Raw genomic sequence first — 9,137 nt, 5'->3', positions numbered from 1 at the left:
TGTGAATCATTAACCAATCAAATAACTGATATCAAGAACCAAGCTAAAATAGCCTGTGATAATGTCGATACACGGGTAGAAAAAGCTTGTGAAGAAGTCAGAAAACATGGCGGTGACATAAAATGTGAGATGAATAAAATTCGTGACGACGAAAGTAAAAAGTTACAGACATTACATGACGATATGATCCAAATGAAAAGTTCTCTACAGAACAGTTTGAAATATGTGAATGAAGTGTTAAATGGTAAATCTACATTTCCAGTTGTAGATGCGTTAACCAATGTACAAACACTGACAAAAGATAGCAGATCAACCAGTTTAGATATACCCCCAGTAAGATATGTCCATTATCCTATGGTAGATATAGATGTTAAAACATTAGAACTACTACTAGGTGAAATAGAAACAATGGAGTCACCAACCTGGACATCTAGTTTTAGTTTGAATCAGATAGTGAAGACAGATGTCTACTACTTTGGTGATGATGTAATAATACAAGGAATGCCATGGTATTTAGATGTTAGACATCGTTCAGATACAACATTAGGATGTTACCTGCATCTGGGAGTAGAAGATAAAACAGTTAAAACCGTTACAGCTAGTTATACACTAAAACTATTAAATATAAACGATGTGAGTAAATCTATAGTGAGACAATTTACATATACATTTACACCTGGTGGTGATGGATATGGTAATCATAAGTTTATAGAGTGGAATAAACTAGAAGATGTGAGTGAAGGATTTATAAACAACAATAAAACATTTACCTTTCAGCTTACTGTAAAAATAAACAACATAGAACGATACTAACATTTATATTAGATAACATAGTATGATAGATCGGTGTCATTATAATACAAGAACATATCCACAGAACATATGTGAATAAAATAGATTTTAAGTCTTTTTGTTTCAACTAATACAACGTTATATAGGTATGTATCTATGGTCGTGTGTGTAATAATAACTGATACGGTGTAAGGTATGTGTCTATGGTTGTGTGTACAATGAATCGGTAAATAACTATTAACTGTGTAATGGTATCAGTTATGTGTAATATTAAATAGCTATTAACTATAAAGATATCATTTGTGTTCACTTGAGGTTGTAACGGTAAATTTAAGACGATTATGTGATACACAAAGACAATTTATATAATTTAATGTAATTTATCGACAGAAGATGATAAGAAGATAATAACTGTATTTATATAATTTTATGTAATTTATTGATAGAAGATGATAAGAAGATAATAATTGTGTTATGTAAAATGTGATATTTATAAACCAGGACCCACTTGAAGCACGAGGCTTAATAGACTGATTATTTAATAAAGAAAAGGTTGGTTATCAGAGCCCCCCCCCACCCTACCCTGAAAGTTCTTACCCCTCTTATTGGCCCCAGAATGCTGATGTTGGTGGAAACGTCCCATTAGATGCACCAATGTGTCTTGTATAATGTCTTTTTAAGGTTTACCGAGTCTCATCATTGACTTCGAAATCACTCCCGACAATCCAATATGGCGGAGATTCCAAATGGCGTCAAATCTTATATCATACATATGGCTTTCAATATGTCTTCATATAGGTTATTAATGCTACATAGTCTGGATCAGCCGATATTTTGGAATTTCGGGATAGGTCAACGTGTATCAGCTCTTAAAGTTTCGAATTAACAACCAACTCGGATTTAGTAGATATGACCACCTGTACGACGTTATCACCTAAAGAGATTTCAAGTTTTATATGAATTATATTTGGAGGGCAGTTCAAAATAACAGGGAATATAAATCATCTGTACTCAGCTTCATTATTGCTTATTGATTAATATATACTATATTTATTATGTATTATAACTATAGCCTATTCTTTGCTTGATAAAGATGAGAGGACCCTCGTGGAAACGTTGCCATAGAAATAAATCTGTTAAGTAGCTTGTATTCCATATAACCGTGTTATGTTTTTTAATTGGTGGTTGGTGTATTTGTGGACATTTTAAATATTGCAATAAATAAAATATACCACCCAGCTCTTAGTTTCTTTCGTAACTCTGTGAATAACATCGTTGGGTCACGAACAATAGTTGGTTGTCATAGCAACATGTTGTGACGGGTGTCGTGCACCAGAATAAAGACAGGCCTTTATTGACCAGCTTTCGGTTCAATCGAATACGTTTACGGAACAACCTTAAAGATACATTATGGGAGATTCGATACCGAGTTGGCAGTTCTCACTATAATAGTTAAAAACTAGATAATAATGTAAAGGCCGAAAATTCCATCCAATTTGATCCACTATGAACCGAAAACTAAGCGTTTGAACTTTTCCGCCTAGCCTCTATCATCATTACTAAAGTCAGTACGATAAACAGCATAGTCTCGATTATCCATTTAATCGTTAAATCCTGAAGGAAAGATATGCAGTAAATCGGGTCATAATCCACTACAGATCGCAGGCTAGCGATGCCATCTAGAGTTGATTATGGTCTGGATAGGTTAATTAATGTCTAATTATTAATTTAGATAACATTTCAGGCCTAAAGAAAGACCTGCAATAGACAGATTTAGCTCTTGCATAATGCATGTTTAAGCTAACGAAAATCTTTTAAACCTGAATAAAATTTTATCTTAAAGCACTGCCTATGAGGCATTTTAAATCAGGAAACTAATTCTGCACAGGGTATGTAGATAGTTGCACAGCAGCCACGTCAGGTCTAAATCTTAAGGCTAGCTGCAGATTTCGTCAAGGTCGTGAGATGTAAATAGGGTTAGGATACGTGATTGTTGACGAGTATGTGGGCTAGGGATAGGGTTAGTGCTAGCCCTGTTTACCCTTTGCGCAACGAATTGTTGAAATAAAATTAAACCATATGTTAATCCCGAAATGACCTAGTTTGTGTCAAGTGGACGTTAAACCCCATTTCTCTCCCTCTCTCTTTCGATTCCGGGCTTGTACCCAATTATCCCTTGCCATATCCAAGACTACTGACAAGTGGGAACTATGCCGGAAAATCCAGTTGAAATTTCTCGGCCAACACCTTATACTCACTGAACCACTGTGGCTTATGACTTGTGATTGTATATAAATTTTTTGTACATATGATATTTTTTTATTTCAATCCTGTAATCTTGATGCTTTGCTTCTTTTATTTACAAAATATTCATTTTGTTTGGGTTTTTTTAATGAGGAAAAGGTTTTACATCATTTTATTACTCCTGCAAAATAGTGCATTTTTCTTTTGTTAGTTTTCTGTGTATATTAGTTATTTCTATATGTCTCACAAATCACTTGTAGTGTGATTTTGTAGCACTTTTCAGTTTTTGAAATTGTTTCAATTTAGTGCATAATTAATCTTAGTGCTTGGTTTGGATGTTATTAAATTTAGATATTATTTGAATTATATATTGTGAAGCTCATGTGAAACATTGTTTTTGTTCGGCTTTTTAGGTTTTTTTTTCTGCTTCCACCTTGTTTATTTCGCAGAAAAATGCTCATTGGATTACTTTGACATTTTCGGGGTTGAAAGAAAGATGAATGTGACATACAAATTAAAGCTATTTGGAATAGTCTGCACATGTCAGAAATCATGAAATAAGTAATGCAAACGGTGTATTGCAAACGGTTGGGTCTTTTTAGAAAAATTTAACGGGTAAAATTATTCTGAATTTTATTTTTTGAAACTTTGTAGCTCTGTTTAAGAGCAAAGTCTGGAAATTTTACATTTTTAGAAAACGTTTTAGTTTTCTAAATTTTAGATTGAGACTTCGTGATAACATATGTACTGATCAGCTGTCAATACATATCAAACACAAATTCATCTTCCGTCCTAGATCCAGCTGGGTAATAATTATCCGATTGACCCAGAATTAACGGAACACTTTTAGGGGTTTTAACCATTTATCTACCCTTGTAAATGAGCAGGGGAAAGTGGGGCCGTATAAAGATACATACTATTAATTAAAGTGAATTCGTAAAGGGTAATAGTTAGCACTCTTTACAACAATTTTAAAGGTTAAAATTATAGTTATTTTTTTAAAAATGGCGTCACTTCCGGTAAGATGAAAATTACTCGAGATGTCAAGGAATGTATCAAGTAATTGAGTTATTTGAGAAACATAATAAAATGAACTAGAAACGATTCAAAGTTACAAAAACGAGAAACTAGCTATGTACTAAATGTACCCATAAATTCTGTGTACAGGGCTCTACAAAATCGGGAAACAATGAAATGAAATGGAGTTTAACGTCCTACTGTTCTGCTCCGACTAGACTAACGTCATACAGGCATACGTCATACAGTGTGCTATGAGCGACATTTTGCCAGGACAGCGGCACTATGGTGTTCTCTAATATGGAATTCCATCTGCGAAGGGATGTTTTACATGCACGCCAATATATACACGGGGCGTCTGTTTTTCGTGCTATCCGAACGACTAGACAGCTGTCCTTGTTCTGCATCAGTGACAAGGGGACACCACGTCGAAAAATCCCGATGAACTTTGTCGGCTAATGCTGGGATCGAACACTTGATCTCCAGGCTAGCGAGTCAGCTTCTTATCCAATAAGCCACAGTGCCCCCCCCCCCCCCTTGGCCATAGAAAGATCATATATTATGTAAGACATGAAATGAAATGGGGTTTAACGTTCTACTGTTCTGCACCGAAGTATTATGTAAGAGCTATATTTGCCTATTGGGTCTCTTTCTTTTGGCCCTAAGTGTCGTTTAAATTATTAATTAGAGACTTATGTACTTGACAAGTCCATCACCAATTGTCTAGAACATCCGAAGGTCGCGATTATTAATGAAGTGAAACACGAATACCATTTGATATTTTAATTTAAAAATGGATAATCGAGACATTGTTTATTATCGAAAAATGGTAGCATTGAAAATCGAGACAGTGCTGTCCTTGTAAATTTGACTGAATTTTTTTTCAATATATTGATTTTCCATTATCTATTTTAAACTGACAGCTCTTTTCCTAAATCTCACATAATTAATGTTTTTTTAATTCGGTAACAGGCACATGTTACATAACCTTGATTTAAGAAGCGTCTAAATAATATTATAATAATAACTTTTTTATGAAGTTTTCATTAGGCTGCATAGACAATTAGTATGATCATCATGCCACACTAAACTAACGTTAGGGTGGTCCAAGTTTAAAATTTGCAAGAGTTCTCAACGCAAATGTTAAACAAGGGAATAACTGTGCCATCCGAAAAAAAACAATGAATAGTATGGACCGTGTTATTTTTGAGTATGTCCTGTAGCCTCCTTCCAAAATTTCACCACGTGTCAGTATAACAGGTTAAACTTTGTTTGTAATTTATATCAATATGGAAATGCTACAGTCCTGGACCGGAGGTCAATTACAGGCAATAAGTGCTGGTTTAAGTCAGAGGTTCACGAGTAAGGATGATGTAAGACTGTTCTGTTATAACCAAGGCAAATCAATTAGGAGTTCATTTTTACATTATATTTCAGGAGGTGACAACATCGCTTTAAACAAATCAACCACACAGAGCTCGACATATCTTTTCTTTTCGTCCCATAGGGCAGTTGACGGAAACAGAGAGGGTGACAATGATGTATATCGTAGTTGTCAACATACTGATTATAATGACTACTATCCATGGTGGCAAGTAGATCTAGAATGGATGTATGACATCACAAGTCTAACTATATCTAACAGATATGATTTCAAGAATGGTAAGTCATTGGGTGGGGGCTGAATGGTTAAGATCATAAGGTTTGTCATTGAGTCAAGTGACGTGGTTTCGCTTCCTAGTTTGTACGTGACAGATAAAACTAATTAAGCAGATAATTTTAACTTTTTGCATGCATAAAGTGTACAACATAGTCCAAAAATTCTAAAAATTCTTTCTTCCTTCTTTTGCTGTATAGGAATAAACTTAGATTGTAACTGGGCATTATCCATCGTAGAAAGAAATGAATATGAAATGTCTTGTTGTTGTTGATTATTACAAATTTAACATCCAATACATAATGCATGATATTATGGACAGGTTGATTTAATTACGTTATTTACATCTGAATGAGTAGGCCTAATATATAGAAGATAGGTAAAAACACTAAATAGTAAAATGTTCTTGTATATCTAAAAGTCACTTTAAAACAGATTTAAAATAATAAAACGTTCTTGTATATCTAAAAATCACTTTAAAACACGGTTTTAAAAACGTTGTGGTGAGAAGAGAGGGTGGGTCATCTTCTCACTTTGTCATAATGAAAACAATTATCATGTTGAACTGTAGCCTATTATTTTATTAATTGATGAGTGAGTTGAATTCTGACAAAATTCAAGTTCATGTAATTTAAGTGAACTATATTCATTTTATTAATTACTGAGTGAGTTGAATTCTGATAAAAATCAATTTAAGTGAACTATATTAATAATGACTGGTCCCTGCTTCATTAACGCTTTTAATCCGTTTTTAACCAATCAAAGAGTACCGCGGTCGACTCCCAATTCTGGTAAGTCGGCGATATCGGAAGACCCCAATTAGCCATGTGGCGTGAATTGAGTCACAGCGTACTGTTCAGTATGAGTGAATTTACACGACGGCTTGGTGTACTAAGCGTTAAAAAAACATAAATTCATGTTTATAATATCCCAATAAACAGCCCATTAGATCAGATGTTTGACCAAACAACACCGTATTACAGAGGGGATTATTTCTGAATATATATTTTAAGATTGATGGACACCTTGTTAAAAATCGTTGGCACAAACCTTGGCACAAAACAAGTTGGTCCTCCCCTTTAAGAGCGAAGCTGGCGATTGCGTGACGTGATGACAGACAATGGTTTAGAATGATTTTAATAACGGAAATAGGTAACTGACGGGTCCTCGTACATCCAGCGGATATATCTATTCTTGTGTAGATCGTTTCCACCTATATTGAGTCGAAACATGGACAAAACATTCCTCAAGAAAATCGATGGGAACACAACCTGACCTGCAGTATGTATCAAGATTCACGATTTCCTCCAATGGACCAGAGAAGTAGTTTAACATTTTTGAACCAAATATATAAAGGTTTCTTCGATAAGTTCGAGAATGTGCGGATAATTAATGAGTGAGGAAGTAAAGTACACATTTGTTTAGGATGATTTCTCATTGGACTGGCAGAATAATCCCAGGGAGTCGTCGGCGACATTCTTAGTGAGCATCCATGGTTTCATAAAACTGAAATAACGTTTTAACAGTCTTCGCGACAGATCGGTTTACGTTCCGAGGAATTAAATCTTTCGGATATTTTGACAACCTATAAAACCGTCTTTAGTACCGTGGACTTGATAAATCTAACAATACCACTGGAAAGAGTTTACCTACCAGGGATGCCATATATTTCCTATCCACATAAAGTTAAGAAATTTGACTTTTCAATAGAAATCTTCACAAATCTTCCTTTGACGCCATCTTTACACCTGATGATGTTTTTACCTGTATTGTAATCAGCCACTGAAGCACAACAATTACCTTCTGAAGAGTTGTTTACCGTTGGATCAGAATCATAGACTTCATAATTAACGTCATGGAGGCGTTCAGCTGGAAATAAAGATATAATGTTTAATGGTCGACCTGGCTGTTCTCCACCAATGATTGATTATCGTTAGACCGGTATATTAACTTCGTATTTAATTCCACGAAAGCTGACAAATATAAACTACCGCTGGCGTTTGGGTGGAAAACAGAAAATAGTGGAACCAGCTATTGAAAACTAATCGTTCGGATGGACGGAAGCCGCCTTCCAATGTACATAATGGCGTGCACGTAAAACATCCATTGGCAGTCGCAATACTCGGGTCACAACTCCCAGATTGGTGACCAATTAGATTTAAGGGTAGGCTGTATCCCCGTTGTTCATCTTTACAGTGCCGCTAGGTAAACTACTTCCGGTGACATGGGCCCCAGCAATGGCGGAAAACACGATGCTGTCGTAAGACATTGAGTGTGGATCAATGAAGCCTTCGCGGCACCAATTACCTTCATTTTCCAAAAGAAAAATAACAAACATTTTAGTTTGTTTATCAATTACTTAAACATTTATCTTAATAAAATATTTCATATTAATCTCGAAATAATAAGCCTTGATTTTAAGGTTTAGCGGTGTTTGTGATTCTCCTAAAACGGCGAATGGCGAACGCCAAAAACAAAAAAAAAAATGGGATAATGCGACTTGATGATCGGAATTCTTTTATTTCCCGCGTATCTTCATTATTCTGCTGTAAATATTAGAACTACCAGACAATTCACAACGAAACGAAGAAATGTCAGATGCTGATAATACTAGAAGGCGTTTTTTTTTTTTTTAAATTGCGATAAATGTGATCAGCTCTCAAAAAAAGTCACGATATGCAAGCAGGATATCTGACTGCATTATGTAAAATTAAAATAATACTATTTCTAAAAAAGAACAGTGATCAACTGTCATAAAAATAAATAATGACACAAAATATGTAGGATATTTAATTATATGGCAGCACATTTGTCTCATATTTATTTGTCTGACATTTGTCTGACATTTTACCCTCAGGCCCCAGGTGAATGAAAATGGAAAAACGTTTGTGACAGGTTATACCAGAATTAAATAAAACTTGATGTTTTGTTAAAGGTAGGCATACACGGTTCTGATTGTGACGGAATTCTAACATAAGTTTAGCATACTTAGCAACATCTATATTTAACTTGGCGGTTATTGAGAAAGGCCATAGATATTAAGTACATGATGACACAGTGATACAGGGATAGGAATGCGTCTAACATGATTTCCTATGGTTATTGATTTAATTCAGGACACTCTTTTTCTACTGCTGATGGCGTGCACGTAAAAGATCCCTTGGCAGTTGGAATTCGATATAAGAGTAGGCCGTAGTGCCGCTGTCCGGGCAAAATTTCCCTCATAGCACACTGTATGGCGTATGCCCGTCTTCATTAGCCCAGGTTAGGAGCAGAACAGTAGGACGTTAAACCCCATTTCATTTACTACTGCTGATGGTATCATGGTTTACACTATACATTGACAGTAAATCATGTCTAGTCGTTCGTATAGGATGGAAAACTAAGGGTCTGTTGGCATGCACGTAAAAGAATTCTTGGCCTTCAA

This window comes from Patella vulgata, chromosome 9 (assembly GCF_932274485.2).
Source record: "Patella vulgata chromosome 9, xgPatVulg1.2, whole genome shotgun sequence".
NCBI lineage: Eukaryota > Metazoa > Mollusca > Gastropoda > Patellidae > Patella > Patella vulgata.
Note: the sequence above shows the minus strand (reverse complement) of the source record.